Below are 12,876 nucleotides of genomic sequence, written 5' to 3'. Positions count from 1 at the left end.
CTACGAAATAAAAGTATGCCCCAGGTGAGGCTCGAACTCACAACCCCGGCATTGCTCACGGCTACTGCCTTATAAGTACCGTGCGCTAACCAATTGCGCCACTGGGGCTACAGCAGAGTGCTTACAGTTAGCGGTATTCACTTTGATGCCAACCTGTTGTGGCTACAGACCCGTCATACGACCGTCACCTGCGGCCATACTACGACTTTAGCACCTGTCTACGAATGCTTCACACGATTCTTGTTTTATATGCTACACTTACAAGCATGTCAACCGCTTGTCATCACCGAAAAAATGCAAAAAAACGGGCGCCTGGCATTCCGCTACCTGTCCAACAGCGACGGCAGATGTGTGGCAAGCTCTAAGCTGTGCAGGCGCTCCGTGGCCGAGCAGCTGGAGGAGAGATGCCTTCCTTGGTGGCAGCTCCCTGCAGAGTGCGGAAGACCAGAGTGGCCGCGCCGACGTTGTCAGTGGATGGCATGCAATTGCCGAGCCACGGAGAACACGTTGCTTTGCGATGTGCACCCGCCTCGTAGCAGAAAACGCGAACGGTGGCCCTGTGGCGCAACGGATAACGCGTCTGACTACGGATCAGAAGATTCCAGGTTCGAATCCTGGCAGGGTCGGCATTTTGTTAGTTGCGGGCGCGTAGCTAGGCAGTGCATTCGAATGTCTCCACCTTCGTGGAGTGCAATGTTAATCCTGAGCATCTCGCAGCTGCATCTCGAGACGATCGCGGTAAATATCGCTTGGTGCAAGCGTCAGCGTAGCGTCAGTCGAGCAAAGTCGAGACAAGTCAAGCTGGGAGATGCTACACAGTTAATTAAACGGTAGGCGACGCAGACAACGCTTTTCCAAGTGTCCCATGTCACGCACCGAAGAGCGCGCTTCTCTCCGCACAGCAGAGTGGCGCAGTGGAAGCGTGCTGGGCCCATAACCCAGAGGTCCGTGGATCGAAACCACGCTCTGCTAAAATTATTCTTTTTCTTGGGTGCTTCGAGCTCGATCATTAATCTTGGGGTGCGCTGATTCAGCGTCGACAGCAAACCCTGTGAGTTGTGAAACGACGACGTCGTGTGCAGAATACGAGAAACACTTCCTAAGACGCAGACTTTCTTACGATTTTTTAGCAATTACATTCCTTGATCACAACGGTAATGCTTTTTCGGGCCACACGTGCAACCTTCGCGATATAAAAATCGCATCTCCCCGGCGGGGAATCGAACCCCGGTCTCCCGCGTGACAGGCGGGGATACTAACCACTATACTACCGAGGAACACGCGGTCGTTGACTGCAGTGCACGCACATTTATGGTCTCTCAGGTACGTGATACATCTCAAATCTAGCGTCCCGATGCTTCCATAGTCAGCTGCTACGAAATAAAAGTATGCCCCAGGTGAGGCTCGAACTCACAACCCCGGCATTGCTCACGGCTACTGCCTTATAAGTACCGTGCGCTAACCAATTGCGCCACTGGGGCTACAGCACAGTGCTTACAGTTAGCGGTATTCACTTTGATGCCAACCTGTTGTGGCTACAGACCCGTCATACGACCGTCACCTGCGGCCATACTACGACTTTAGCACCTGTCTACGAATGCTTCACACGATTCTTGTTTTATATGCTACACTTACAAGCATGTCAACCGCTTGTCATCACCGAAAAAATGCAAAAAAACGGGCGCCTGGCATTCCGCTACCTGTCCAACAGCGACGGCAGATGTGTGGCAAGCTCTAAGCTGTGCAGGCGCTCCGTGGCCGAGCAGCTGGAGGAGAGATGCCTTCCTTGGTGGCAGCTCCCTGCAGAGTGCGGAAGACCAGAGTGGCCGCGCCGACGTTGTCAGTGGATGGCATGCAATTGCCGAGCCACGGAGAACACGTTGCTTTGCGATGTGCACCCGCCTCGTAGCAGAAAACGCGAACGGTGGCCCTGTGGCGCAACGGATAACGCGTCTGACTACGGATCAGAAGATTCCAGGTTCGAATCCTGGCAGGGTCGGCATTTTGTTAGTTGCGGGCGCGTAGCTAGGCAGTGCATTCGAATGTCTCCACCTTCGTGGAGTGCAATGTTAATCCTGAGCATCTCGCAGCTGCATCTCGAGACGATCGCGGTAAATATCGCTTGGTGCAAGCGTCAGCGTAGCGTCAGTCGAGCAAAGTCGAGACAAGTCAAGCTGGGAGATGCTACACAGTTAATTAAACGGTAGGCGACGCAGACAACGCTTTTCCAAGTGTCCCATGTCACGCACCGAAGAGCGCGCTTCTCTCCGCACAGCAGAGTGGCGCAGTGGAAGCGTGCTGGGCCCATAACCCAGAGGTCCGTGGATCGAAACCACGCTCTGCTAAAATTATTCTTTTTCTTGGGTGCTTCGAGCTCGATCATTAATCTTGGGGTGCGCTGATTCAGCGTCGACAGCAAACCCTGTGAGTTGTGAAACGACGACGTCGTGTGCAGAATACGAGAAACACTTCCTAAGACGCAGACTTTCTTACGATTTTTTAGCAATTACATTCCTTGATCACAACGGTAATGCTTTTTCGGGCCACACGTGCAACCTTCGCGATATAAAAATCGCATCTCCCCGGCGGGGAATCGAACCCCGGTCTCCCGCGTGACAGGCGGGGATACTAACCACTATACTACCGAGGAACACGCGGTCGTTGACTGCAGTGCACGCACATTTATGGTCTCTCAGGTACGTGATACATCTCAAATCTAGCGTCCCGATGCTTCCATAGTCAGCTGCTACGAAATAAAAGTATGCCCCAGGTGAGGCTCGAACTCACAACCCCGGCATTGCTCACGGCTACTGCCTTATAAGTACCGTGCGCTAACCAATTGCGCCACTGGGGCTACAGCACAGTGCTTACAGTTAGCGGTATTCACTTTGATGCCAACCTGTTGTGGCTACAGACCCGTCATACGACCGTCACCTGCGGCCATACTACGACTTTAGCACCTGTCTACGAATGCTTCACACGATTCTTGTTTTATATGCTACACTTACAAGCATGTCAACCGCTTGTCATCACCGAAAAAATGCAAAAAAACGGGCGCCTGGCATTCCGCTACCTGTCCAACAGCGACGGCAGATGTGTGGCAAGCTCTAAGCTGTGCAGGCGCTCCGTGGCCGAGCAGCTGGAGGAGAGATGCCTTCCTTGGTGGCAGCTCCCTGCAGAGTGCGGAAGACCAGAGTGGCCGCGCCGACGTTGTCAGTGGATGGCATGCAATTGCCGAGCCACGGAGAACACGTTGCTTTGCGATGTGCACCCGCCTCGTAGCAGAAAACGCGAACGGTGGCCCTGTGGCGCAACGGATAACGCGTCTGACTACGGATCAGAAGATTCCAGGTTCGAATCCTGGCAGGGTCGGCATTTTGTTAGTTGCGGGCGCGTAGCTAGGCAGTGCATTCGAATGTCTCCACCTTCGTGGAGTGCAATGTTAATCCTGAGCATCTCGCAGCTGCATCTCGAGACGATCGCGGTAAATATCGCTTGGTGCAAGCGTCAGCGTAGCGTCAGTCGAGCAAAGTCGAGACAAGTCAAGCTGGGAGATGCTACACAGTTAATTAAACGGTAGGCGACGCAGACAACGCTTTTCCAAGTGTCCCATGTCACGCACCGAAGAGCGCGCTTCTCTCCGCACAGCAGAGTGGCGCAGTGGAAGCGTGCTGGGCCCATAACCCAGAGGTCCGTGGATCGAAACCACGCTCTGCTAAAATTATTCTTTTTCTTGGGTGCTTCGAGCTCGATCATTAATCTTGGGGTGCGCTGATTCAGCGTCGACAGCAAACCCTGTGAGTTGTGAAACGACGACGTCGTGTGCAGAATACGAGAAACACTTCCTAAGACGCAGACTTTCTTACGATTTTTTAGCAATTACATTCCTTGATCACAACGGTAATGCTTTTTCGGGCCACACGTGCAACCTTCGCGATATAAAAATCGCATCTCCCCGGCGGGGAATCGAACCCCGGTCTCCCGCGTGACAGGCGGGGATACTAACCACTATACTACCGAGGAACACGCGGTCGTTGACTGCAGTGCACGCACATTTATGGTCTCTCAGGTACGTGATACATCTCAAATCTAGCGTCCCGATGCTTCCATAGTCAGCTGCTACGAAATAAAAGTATGCCCCAGGTGAGGCTCGAACTCACAACCCCGGCATTGCTCACGGCTACTGCCTTATAAGTACCGTGCGCTAACCAATTGCGCCACTGGGGCTACAGCACAGTGCTTACAGTTAGCGGTATTCACTTTGATGCCAACCTGTTGTGGCTACAGACCCGTCATACGACCGTCACCTGCGGCCATACTACGACTTTAGCACCTGTCTACGAATGCTTCACACGATTCTTGTTTTATATGCTACACTTACAAGCATGTCAACCGCTTGTCATCACCGAAAAAATGCAAAAAAACGGGCGCCTGGCATTCCGCTACCTGTCCAACAGCGACGGCAGATGTGTGGCAAGCTCTAAGCTGTGCAGGCGCTCCGTGGCCGAGCAGCTGGAGGAGAGATGCCTTCCTTGGTGGCAGCTCCCTGCAGAGTGCGGAAGACCAGAGTGGCCGCGCCGACGTTGTCAGTGGATGGCATGCAATTGCCGAGCCACGGAGAACACGTTGCTTTGCGATGTGCATCCGCCTCGTAGCAGAAAACGCGAACGGTGGCCCTGTGGCGCAACGGATAACGCGTCTGACTACGGATCAGAAGATTCCAGGTTCGAATCCTGGCAGGGTCGGCATTTTGTTAGTTGCGGGCGCGTAGCTAGGCAGTGCATTCGAATGTCTCCACCTTCGTGGAGTGCAATGTTAATCCTGAGCATCTCGCAGCTGCATCTCGAGACGATCGCGGTAAATATCGCTTGGTGCAAGCGTCAGCGTAGCGTCAGTCGAGCAAAGTCGAGACAAGTCAAGCTGGGAGATGCTACACAGTTAATTAAACGGTAGGCGACGCAGACAACGCTTTTCCAAGTGTCCCATGTCACGCACCGAAGAGCGCGCTTCTCTCCGCACAGCAGAGTGGCGCAGTGGAAGCGTGCTGGGCCCATAACCCAGAGGTCCGTGGATCGAAACCACGCTCTGCTAAAATTATTCTTTTTCTTGGGTGCTTCGAGCTCGATCATTAATCTTGGGGTGCGCTGATTCAGCGTCGACAGCAAACCCTGTGAGTTGTGAAACGACGACGTCGTGTGCAGAATACGAGAAACACTTCCTAAGACGCAGACTTTCTTACGATTTTTTAGCAATTACATTCCTTGATCACAACGGTAATGCTTTTTCGGGCCACACGTGCAACCTTCGCGATATAAAAATCGCATCTCCCCGGCGGGGAATCGAACCCCGGTGTCCCGCGTGACAGGCGGGGGTACTAACCACTATACTACCGAGGAACACGCGGTCGTTGACTGCAGTGCACGCACATTTATGGTCTCTCAGGTACGTGATACATCTCAAATCTAGCGTCCCGATGCTTCCATAGTCAGCTGCTACGAAATAAAAGTATGCCCCAGGTGAGGCTCGAACTCACAACCCCGGCATTGCTCACGGCTACTGCCTTATAAGTACCGTGCGCTAACCAATTGCGCCACTGGGGCTACAGCAGAGTGCTTACAGTTAGCGGTATTCACTTTGATGCCAACCTGTTGTGGCTACAGACCCGTCATACGACCGTCACCTGCGGCCATACTACGACTTTAGCACCTGTCTACGAATGCTTCACACGATTCTTGTTTTATATGCTACACTTACAAGCATGTCAACCGCTTGTCATCACCGAAAAAATGCAAAAAAACGGGCGCCTGGCATTCCGCTACCTGTCCAACAGCGACGGCAGATGTGTGGCAAGCTCTAAGCTGTGCAGGCGCTCCGTGGCCGAGCAGCTGGAGGAGAGATGCCTTCCTTGGTGGCAGCTCCCTGCAGAGTGCGGAAGACCAGAGTGGCCGCGCCGACGTTGTCAGTGGATGGCATGCAATTGCCGAGCCACGGAGAACACGTTGCTTTGCGATGTGCACCCGCCTCGTAGCAGAAAACGCGAACGGTGGCCCTGTGGCGCAACGGATAACGCGTCTGACTACGGATCGGAAGATTCCAGGTTCGAATCCTGGCAGGGTCGGCATTTTGTTAGTTGCGGGCGCGTAGCTAGGCAGTGCATTCGAATGTCTCCACCTTCGTGGAGTGCAATGTTAATCCTGAGCATCTCGCAGCTGCATCTCGAGACGATCGCGGTAAATATCGCTTGGTGCAAGCGTCAGCGTAGCGTCAGTCGAGCAAAGTCGAGACAAGTCAAGCTGGGAGATGCTACACAGTTAATTAAACGGTAGGCGACGCAGACAACGCTTTTCCAAGTGTCCCATGTCACGCTCCGAAGAGCGCGCCTCTTTCCGCACAGCAGAGTGGCGCAGTGGAAGCGTGCTGGGCCCATAACCCAGAGGTCCGTGGATCGAAACCACGCTCTGCTAAAATTATTCTTTTTCTTGGGTGCTTCGAGCTCGATCATTAATCTTGGGGTGCGCTGATTCAGCGTCGACAGCAAACCCTGTGAGTTGTGAAACGACGACGTCGTGTGCAGAATACGAGAAACACTTCCTAAGACGCAGACTTTCTTACGATTTTTTAGCAATTACATTCCTTGATCACAACGGTAATGCTTTTTCGGGCCACACGTGCAACCTTCGCGATATAAAAATCGCATCTCCCCGGCGGGGAATCGAACCCCGGTGTCCCGCGTGACAGGCGGGGGTACTAACCACTATACTACCGAGGAACACGCGGTCGTTGACTGCAGTGCACGCACATTTATGGTCTCTCAGGTACGTGATACATCTCAAATCTAGCGTCCCGATGCTTCCATAGTCAGCTGCTACGAAATAAAAGTATGCCCCAGGTGAGGCTCGAACTCACAACCCCGGCATTGCTCACGGCTACTGCCTTATAAGTACCGTGCGCTAACCAATTGCGCCACTGGGGCTACAGCAGAGTGCTTACAGTTAGCGGTATTCACTTTGATGCCAACCTGTTGTGGCTACAGACCCGTCATACGACCGTCACCTGCGGCCATACTACGACTTTAGCACCTGTCTACGAATGCTTCACACGATTCTTGTTTTATATGCTACACTTACAAGCATGTCAACCGCTTGTCATCACCGAAAAAATGCAAAAAAACGGGCGCCTGGCATTCCGCTACCTGTCCAACAGCGACGGCAGATGTGTGGCAAGCTCTAAGCTGTGCAGGCGCTCCGTGGCCGAGCAGCTGGAGGAGAGATGCCTTCCTTGGTGGCAGCTCCCTGCAGAGTGCGGAAGACCAGAGTGGCCGCGCCGACGTTGTCAGTGGATGGCATGCAATTGCCGAGCCACGGAGAACACGTTGCTTTGCGATGTGCACCCGCCTCGTAGCAGAAAACGCGAACGGTGGCCCTGTGGCGCAACGGATAACGCGTCTGACTACGGATCGGAAGATTCCAGGTTCGAATCCTGGCAGGGTCGGCATTTTGTTAGTTGCGGGCGCGTAGCTAGGCAGTGCATTCGAATGTCTCCACCTTCGTGGAGTGCAATGTTAATCCTGAGCATCTCGCAGCTGCATCTCGAGACGATCGCGGTAAATATCGCTTGGTGCAAGCGTCAGCGTAGCGTCAGTCGAGCAAAGTCGAGACAAGTCAAGCTGGGAGATGCTACACAGTTAATTAAACGGTAGGCGACGCAGACAACGCTTTTCCAAGTGTCCCATGTCACGCTCCGAAGAGCGCGCCTCTTTCCGCACAGCAGAGTGGCGCAGTGGAAGCGTGCTGGGCCCATAACCCAGAGGTCCGTGGATCGAAACCCCGCTCTGCTAAAATTATTCTTTTTCTTGGGTGCTTCGAGCTCGATCATTAATCTTGGGGTGCGCTGATTCAGCGTCGACAGCAAACCCTGTGAGTTGTGAAACGACGACGTCGTGTGCAGAATACGAGAAACACTTCCTAAGACGCAGACTTTCTTACGATTTTTTAGCAATTACATTCCTTGATCACAACGGTAATGCTTTTTCGGGCCACACGTGCAACCTTCGCGATATAAAAATCGCATCTCCCCGGCGGGGAATCGAAAACCGGTCTCCCGCGTGACAGGCGGGGATACTAACCACTATACTACCGAGGAACACGCGGTCGTTGACTGCAGTGCACGCACATTTATGGTCTCTCAGGTACGTGATACATCTCAAATCTAGCGTCCCGATGCTTCCATAGTCAGCTGCTACGAAATAAAAGTATGCCCCAGGTGAGGCTCGAACTCACAACCCCGGCATTGCTCACGGCTACTGCCTTATAAGTACCGTGCGCTAACCAATTGCGCCACTGGGGCTACAGCACAGTGCTTACAGTTAGCGGTATTCACTTTGATGCCAACCTGTTGTGGCTACAGACCCGTCATACGACCGTCACCTGCGGCCATACTACGACTTTAGCACCTGTCTACGAATGCTTCACACGATTCTTGTTTTATATGCTACACTTAAAAGCATGTCAACCGCTTGTCATCACCGAAAAAATGCAAAAAAACGGGCGCCTGGCATTCCGCTACCTGTCCAACAGCGACGGCAGATGTGTGGCAAGCTCTAAGCTGTGCAGGCGCTCCGTGGCCGAGCAGCTGGAGGAGAGATGCCTTCCTTGGTGGCAGCTCCCTGCAGAGTGCGGAAGACCAGAGTGGCCGCGCCGACGTTGTCAGTGGATGGCATGCAATTGCCGAGCCACGGAGAACACGTTGCTTTGCGATGTGCACCCGCCTCGTAGCAGAAAACGCGAACGGTGGCCCTGTGGCGCAACGGATAACGCGTCTGACTACGGATCAGAAGATTCCAGGTTCGAATCCTGGCAGGGTCGGCATTTTGTTAGTTGCGGGCGCGTAGCTAGGCAGTGCATTCGAATGTCTCCACCTTCGTGGAGTGCAATGTTAATCCTGAGCATCTCGCAGCTGCATCTCGAGACGATCGCGGTAAATATCGCTTGGTGCAAGCGTCAGCGTAGCGTCAGTCGAGCAAAGTCGAGACAAGTCAAGCTGGGAGATGCTACACAGTTAATTAAACGGTAGGCGACGCAGACAACGCTTTTCCAAGTGTCCCATGTCACGCACCGAAGAGCGCGCTTCTCTCCGCACAGCAGAGTGGCGCAGTGGAAGCGTGCTGGGCCCATAACCCAGAGGTCCGTGGATCGAAACCACGCTCTGCTAAAATTATTCTTTTTCTTGGGTGCTTCGAGCTCGATCATTAATCTTGGGGTGCGCTGATTCAGCGTCGACAGCAAACCCTGTGAGTTGTGAAACGACGACGTCGTGTGCAGAATACGAGAAACACTTCCTAAGACGCAGACTTTCTTACGATTTTTTAGCAATTACATTCCTTGATCACAACGGTAATGCTTTTTCGGGCCACACGTGCAACCTTCGCGATATAAAAATCGCATCTCCCCGGCGGGGAATCGAACCCCGGTCTCCCGCGTGACAGGCGGGGATACTAACCACTATACTACCGAGGAACACGCGGTCGTTGACTGCAGTGCACGCACATTTATGGTCTCTCAGGTACGTGATACATCTCAAATCTAGCGTCCCGATGCTTCCATAGTCAGCTGCTACGAAATAAAAGTATGCCCCAGGTGAGGCTCGAACTCACAACCCCGGCATTGCTCACGGCTACTGCCTTATAAGTACCGTGCGCTAACCAATTGCGCCACTGGGGCTACAGCAGAGTGCTTACAGTTAGCGGTATTCACTTTGATGCCAACCTGTTGTGGCTACAGACCCGTCATACGACCGTCACCTGCGGCCATACTACGACTTTAGCACCTGTCTACGAATGCTTCACACGATTCTTGTTTTATATGCTACACTTACAAGCATGTCAACCGCTTGTCATCACCGAAAAAATGCAAAAAAACGGGCGCCTGGCATTCCGCTACCTGTCCAACAGCGACGGCAGATGTGTGGCAAGCTCTAAGCTGTGCAGGCGCTCCGTGGCCGAGCAGCTGGAGGAGAGATGCCTTCCTTGGTGGCAGCTCCCTGCAGAGTGCGGAAGACCAGAGTGGCCGCGCCGACGTTGTCAGTGGATGGCATGCAATTGCCGAGCCACGGAGAACACGTTGCTTTGCGATGTGCACCCGCCTCGTAGCAGAAAACGCGAACGGTGGCCCTGTGGCGCAACGGATAACGCGTCTGACTACGGATCAGAAGATTCCAGGTTCGAATCCTGGCAGGGTCGGCATTTTGTTAGTTGCGGGCGCGTAGCTAGGCAGTGCATTCGAATGTCTCCACCTTCGTGGAGTGCAATGTTAATCCTGAGCATCTCGCAGCTGCATCTCGAGACGATCGCGGTAAATATCGCTTGGTGCAAGCGTCAGCGTAGCGTCAGTCGAGCAAAGTCGAGACAAGTCAAGCTGGGAGATGCTACACAGTTAATTAAACGGTAGGCGACGCAGACAACGCTTTTCCAAGTGTCCCATGTCACGCACCGAAGAGCGCGCTTCTCTCCGCACAGCAGAGTGGCGCAGTGGAAGCGTGCTGGGCCCATAACCCAGAGGTCCGTGGATCGAAACCACGCTCTGCTAAAATTATTCTTTTTCTTGGGTGCTTCGAGCTCGATCATTAATCTTGGGGTGCGCTGATTCAGCGTCGACAGCAAACCCTGTGAGTTGTGAAACGACGACGTCGTGTGCAGAATACGAGAAACACTTCCTAAGACGCAGACTTTCTTACGATTTTTTAGCAATTACATTCCTTGATCACAACGGTAATGCTTTTTCGGGCCACACGTGCAACCTTCGCGATATAAAAATCGCATCTCCCCGGCGGGGAATCGAACCCCGGTCTCCCGCGTGACAGGCGGGGATACTAACCACTATACTACCGAGGAACACGCGGTCGTTGACTGCAGTGCACGCACATTTATGGTCTCTCAGGTACGTGATACATCTCAAATCTAGCGTCCCGATGCTTCCATAGTCAGCTGCTACGAAATAAAAGTATGCCCCAGGTGAGGCTCGAACTCACAACCCCGGCATTGCTCACGGCTACTGCCTTATAAGTACCGTGCGCTAACCAATTGCGCCACTGGGGCTACAGCACAGTGCTTACAGTTAGCGGTATTCACTTTGATGCCAACCTGTTGTGGCTACAGACCCGTCATACGACCGTCACCTGCGGCCATACTACGACTTTAGCACCTGTCTACGAATGCTTCACACGATTCTTGTTTTATATGCTACACTTACAAGCATGTCAACCGCTTGTCATCACCGAAAAAATGCAAAAAAACGGGCGCCTGGCATTCCGCTACCTGTCCAACAGCGACGGCAGATGTGTGGCAAGCTCTAAGCTGTGCAGGCGCTCCGTGGCCGAGCAGCTGGAGGAGAGATGCCTTCCTTGGTGGCAGCTCCCTGCAGAGTGCGGAAGACCAGAGTGGCCGCGCCGACGTTGTCAGTGGATGGCATGCAATTGCCGAGCCACGGAGAACACGTTGCTTTGCGATGTGCACCCGCCTCGTAGCAGAAAACGCGAACGGTGGCCCTGTGGCGCAACGGATAACGCGTCTGACTACGGATCAGAAGATTCCAGGTTCGAATCCTGGCAGGGTCGGCATTTTGTTAGTTGCGGGCGCGTAGCTAGGCAGTGCATTCGAATGTCTCCACCTTCGTGGAGTGCAATGTTAATCCTGAGCATCTCGCAGCTGCATCTCGAGACGATCGCGGTAAATATCGCTTGGTGCAAGCGTCAGCGTAGCGTCAGTCGAGCAAAGTCGAGACAAGTCAAGCTGGGAGATGCTACACAGTTAATTAAACGGTAGGCGACGCAGACAACGCTTTTCCAAGTGTCCCATGTCACGCACCGAAGAGCGCGCTTCTCTCCGCACAGCAGAGTGGCGCAGTGGAAGCGTGCTGGGCCCATAACCCAGAGGTCCGTGGATCGAAACCACGCTCTGCTAAAATTATTCTTTTTCTTGGGTGCTTCGAGCTCGATCATTAATCTTGGGGTGCGCTGATTCAGCGTCGACAGCAAACCCTGTGAGTTGTGAAACGACGACGTCGTGTGCAGAATACGAGAAACACTTCCTAAGACGCAGACTTTCTTACGATTTTTTAGCAATTACATTCCTTGATCACAACGGTAATGCTTTTTCGGGCCACACGTGCAACCTTCGCGATATAAAAATCGCATCTCCCCGGCGGGGAATCGAACCCCGGTCTCCCGCGTGACAGGCGGGGATACTAACCACTATACTACCGAGGAACACGCGGTCGTTGACTGCAGTGCACGCACATTTATGGTCTCTCAGGTACGTGATACATCTCAAATCTAGCGTCCCGATGCTTCCATAGTCAGCTGCTACGAAATAAAAGTATGCCCCAGGTGAGGCTCGAACTCACAACCCCGGCATTGCTCACGGCTACTGCCTTATAAGTACCGTGCGCTAACCAATTGCGCCACTGGGGCTACAGCACAGTGCTTACAGTTAGCGGTATTCACTTTGATGCCAACCTGTTGTGGCTACAGACCCGTCATACGACCGTCACCTGCGGCCATACTACGACTTTAGCACCTGTCTACGAATGCTTCACACGATTCTTGTTTTATATGCTACACTTACAAGCATGTCAACCGCTTGTCATCACCGAAAAAATGCAAAAAAACGGGCGCCTGGCATTCCGCTACCTGTCCAACAGCGACGGCAGATGTGTGGCAAGCTCTAAGCTGTGCAGGCGCTCCGTGGCCGAGCAGCTGGAGGAGAGATGCCTTCCTTGGTGGCAGCTCCCTGCAGAGTGCGGAAGACCAGAGTGGCCGCGCCGACGTTGTCAGTGGATGGCATGCAATTGCCGAGCCACGGAGAACACGTTGCTTTGCGAT

At 53.4% G+C, this 12,876-nt stretch overlaps 35 non-coding genes across 35 annotated transcripts; 17 read left to right on the top strand and 18 right to left on the bottom strand.

The window, feature by feature from the left end:
- Nucleotides 1-16: 16 nt before the first annotated feature.
- On the bottom strand, nucleotides 17-108 carry Trnai-uau. Its single transcript is given in 2 exon segments — nucleotides 17-52; nucleotides 71-108. It is a non-coding gene; the product is annotated as a tRNA-Ile (tRNA).
- Nucleotides 109-553: 445 nt separating this feature from the next.
- Nucleotides 554-626, top strand: Trnar-acg. The gene has a single exon. It is a non-coding gene; the product is annotated as a tRNA-Arg (tRNA).
- A 274-nt stretch (nucleotides 627-900) lies between these two features.
- On the top strand, nucleotides 901-972 carry Trnam-cau. Its single transcript has one exon. It is a non-coding gene; the product is annotated as a tRNA-Met (tRNA).
- A 233-nt stretch (nucleotides 973-1,205) lies between these two features.
- On the bottom strand, nucleotides 1,206-1,277 carry Trnad-guc. Its single transcript has one exon. It is a non-coding gene; the product is annotated as a tRNA-Asp (tRNA).
- Nucleotides 1,278-1,389: 112 nt separating this feature from the next.
- Trnai-uau lies at nucleotides 1,390-1,481 on the bottom strand. The gene is given in 2 exon segments: nucleotides 1,390-1,425; nucleotides 1,444-1,481. It is a non-coding gene; the product is annotated as a tRNA-Ile (tRNA).
- A 445-nt stretch (nucleotides 1,482-1,926) lies between these two features.
- Nucleotides 1,927-1,999, top strand: Trnar-acg. The gene has a single exon. It is a non-coding gene; the product is annotated as a tRNA-Arg (tRNA).
- A 274-nt stretch (nucleotides 2,000-2,273) lies between these two features.
- On the top strand, nucleotides 2,274-2,345 carry Trnam-cau. Its single transcript has one exon. It is a non-coding gene; the product is annotated as a tRNA-Met (tRNA).
- Nucleotides 2,346-2,578: 233 nt separating this feature from the next.
- Trnad-guc lies at nucleotides 2,579-2,650 on the bottom strand. The gene has a single exon. It is a non-coding gene; the product is annotated as a tRNA-Asp (tRNA).
- A 112-nt stretch (nucleotides 2,651-2,762) lies between these two features.
- Nucleotides 2,763-2,854, bottom strand: Trnai-uau. Its single transcript is given in 2 exon segments — nucleotides 2,763-2,798; nucleotides 2,817-2,854. It is a non-coding gene; the product is annotated as a tRNA-Ile (tRNA).
- A 445-nt stretch (nucleotides 2,855-3,299) lies between these two features.
- On the top strand, nucleotides 3,300-3,372 carry Trnar-acg. The gene has a single exon. It is a non-coding gene; the product is annotated as a tRNA-Arg (tRNA).
- A 274-nt stretch (nucleotides 3,373-3,646) lies between these two features.
- Nucleotides 3,647-3,718, top strand: Trnam-cau. The gene has a single exon. It is a non-coding gene; the product is annotated as a tRNA-Met (tRNA).
- Nucleotides 3,719-3,951: 233 nt separating this feature from the next.
- On the bottom strand, nucleotides 3,952-4,023 carry Trnad-guc. The gene has a single exon. It is a non-coding gene; the product is annotated as a tRNA-Asp (tRNA).
- Nucleotides 4,024-4,135: 112 nt separating this feature from the next.
- Trnai-uau lies at nucleotides 4,136-4,227 on the bottom strand. Its single transcript is given in 2 exon segments — nucleotides 4,136-4,171; nucleotides 4,190-4,227. It is a non-coding gene; the product is annotated as a tRNA-Ile (tRNA).
- Nucleotides 4,228-4,672: 445 nt separating this feature from the next.
- On the top strand, nucleotides 4,673-4,745 carry Trnar-acg. The gene has a single exon. It is a non-coding gene; the product is annotated as a tRNA-Arg (tRNA).
- A 274-nt stretch (nucleotides 4,746-5,019) lies between these two features.
- Trnam-cau lies at nucleotides 5,020-5,091 on the top strand. The gene has a single exon. It is a non-coding gene; the product is annotated as a tRNA-Met (tRNA).
- A 233-nt stretch (nucleotides 5,092-5,324) lies between these two features.
- On the bottom strand, nucleotides 5,325-5,396 carry Trnad-guc. The gene has a single exon. It is a non-coding gene; the product is annotated as a tRNA-Asp (tRNA).
- A 112-nt stretch (nucleotides 5,397-5,508) lies between these two features.
- On the bottom strand, nucleotides 5,509-5,600 carry Trnai-uau. The gene is given in 2 exon segments: nucleotides 5,509-5,544; nucleotides 5,563-5,600. It is a non-coding gene; the product is annotated as a tRNA-Ile (tRNA).
- A 445-nt stretch (nucleotides 5,601-6,045) lies between these two features.
- Nucleotides 6,046-6,118, top strand: Trnar-acg. Its single transcript has one exon. It is a non-coding gene; the product is annotated as a tRNA-Arg (tRNA).
- Nucleotides 6,119-6,392: 274 nt separating this feature from the next.
- Trnam-cau lies at nucleotides 6,393-6,464 on the top strand. The gene has a single exon. It is a non-coding gene; the product is annotated as a tRNA-Met (tRNA).
- A 233-nt stretch (nucleotides 6,465-6,697) lies between these two features.
- Trnad-guc lies at nucleotides 6,698-6,769 on the bottom strand. Its single transcript has one exon. It is a non-coding gene; the product is annotated as a tRNA-Asp (tRNA).
- A 112-nt stretch (nucleotides 6,770-6,881) lies between these two features.
- Nucleotides 6,882-6,973, bottom strand: Trnai-uau. Its single transcript is given in 2 exon segments — nucleotides 6,882-6,917; nucleotides 6,936-6,973. It is a non-coding gene; the product is annotated as a tRNA-Ile (tRNA).
- Nucleotides 6,974-7,418: 445 nt separating this feature from the next.
- Nucleotides 7,419-7,491, top strand: Trnar-acg. The gene has a single exon. It is a non-coding gene; the product is annotated as a tRNA-Arg (tRNA).
- A 763-nt stretch (nucleotides 7,492-8,254) lies between these two features.
- Trnai-uau lies at nucleotides 8,255-8,346 on the bottom strand. The gene is given in 2 exon segments: nucleotides 8,255-8,290; nucleotides 8,309-8,346. It is a non-coding gene; the product is annotated as a tRNA-Ile (tRNA).
- Nucleotides 8,347-8,791: 445 nt separating this feature from the next.
- Nucleotides 8,792-8,864, top strand: Trnar-acg. The gene has a single exon. It is a non-coding gene; the product is annotated as a tRNA-Arg (tRNA).
- A 274-nt stretch (nucleotides 8,865-9,138) lies between these two features.
- Trnam-cau lies at nucleotides 9,139-9,210 on the top strand. Its single transcript has one exon. It is a non-coding gene; the product is annotated as a tRNA-Met (tRNA).
- A 233-nt stretch (nucleotides 9,211-9,443) lies between these two features.
- On the bottom strand, nucleotides 9,444-9,515 carry Trnad-guc. The gene has a single exon. It is a non-coding gene; the product is annotated as a tRNA-Asp (tRNA).
- A 112-nt stretch (nucleotides 9,516-9,627) lies between these two features.
- Trnai-uau lies at nucleotides 9,628-9,719 on the bottom strand. The gene is given in 2 exon segments: nucleotides 9,628-9,663; nucleotides 9,682-9,719. It is a non-coding gene; the product is annotated as a tRNA-Ile (tRNA).
- A 445-nt stretch (nucleotides 9,720-10,164) lies between these two features.
- Nucleotides 10,165-10,237, top strand: Trnar-acg. The gene has a single exon. It is a non-coding gene; the product is annotated as a tRNA-Arg (tRNA).
- Nucleotides 10,238-10,511: 274 nt separating this feature from the next.
- Trnam-cau lies at nucleotides 10,512-10,583 on the top strand. The gene has a single exon. It is a non-coding gene; the product is annotated as a tRNA-Met (tRNA).
- A 233-nt stretch (nucleotides 10,584-10,816) lies between these two features.
- Nucleotides 10,817-10,888, bottom strand: Trnad-guc. Its single transcript has one exon. It is a non-coding gene; the product is annotated as a tRNA-Asp (tRNA).
- Nucleotides 10,889-11,000: 112 nt separating this feature from the next.
- Trnai-uau lies at nucleotides 11,001-11,092 on the bottom strand. Its single transcript is given in 2 exon segments — nucleotides 11,001-11,036; nucleotides 11,055-11,092. It is a non-coding gene; the product is annotated as a tRNA-Ile (tRNA).
- Nucleotides 11,093-11,537: 445 nt separating this feature from the next.
- Trnar-acg lies at nucleotides 11,538-11,610 on the top strand. Its single transcript has one exon. It is a non-coding gene; the product is annotated as a tRNA-Arg (tRNA).
- A 274-nt stretch (nucleotides 11,611-11,884) lies between these two features.
- On the top strand, nucleotides 11,885-11,956 carry Trnam-cau. Its single transcript has one exon. It is a non-coding gene; the product is annotated as a tRNA-Met (tRNA).
- A 233-nt stretch (nucleotides 11,957-12,189) lies between these two features.
- Nucleotides 12,190-12,261, bottom strand: Trnad-guc. Its single transcript has one exon. It is a non-coding gene; the product is annotated as a tRNA-Asp (tRNA).
- Nucleotides 12,262-12,373: 112 nt separating this feature from the next.
- Nucleotides 12,374-12,465, bottom strand: Trnai-uau. The gene is given in 2 exon segments: nucleotides 12,374-12,409; nucleotides 12,428-12,465. It is a non-coding gene; the product is annotated as a tRNA-Ile (tRNA).
- Between the last annotated feature and the right edge of the window lie 411 nt (nucleotides 12,466-12,876).

The sequence above is a fragment of the Schistocerca piceifrons genome, unplaced genomic scaffold (genome assembly GCF_021461385.2).
Source record: "Schistocerca piceifrons isolate TAMUIC-IGC-003096 unplaced genomic scaffold, iqSchPice1.1 HiC_scaffold_1684, whole genome shotgun sequence".
In the NCBI taxonomy this organism is placed as follows: Eukaryota; Metazoa; Arthropoda; class Insecta; order Orthoptera; family Acrididae; genus Schistocerca; species Schistocerca piceifrons.
This window is presented reverse-complemented; position numbering and strand designations above follow the sequence as displayed.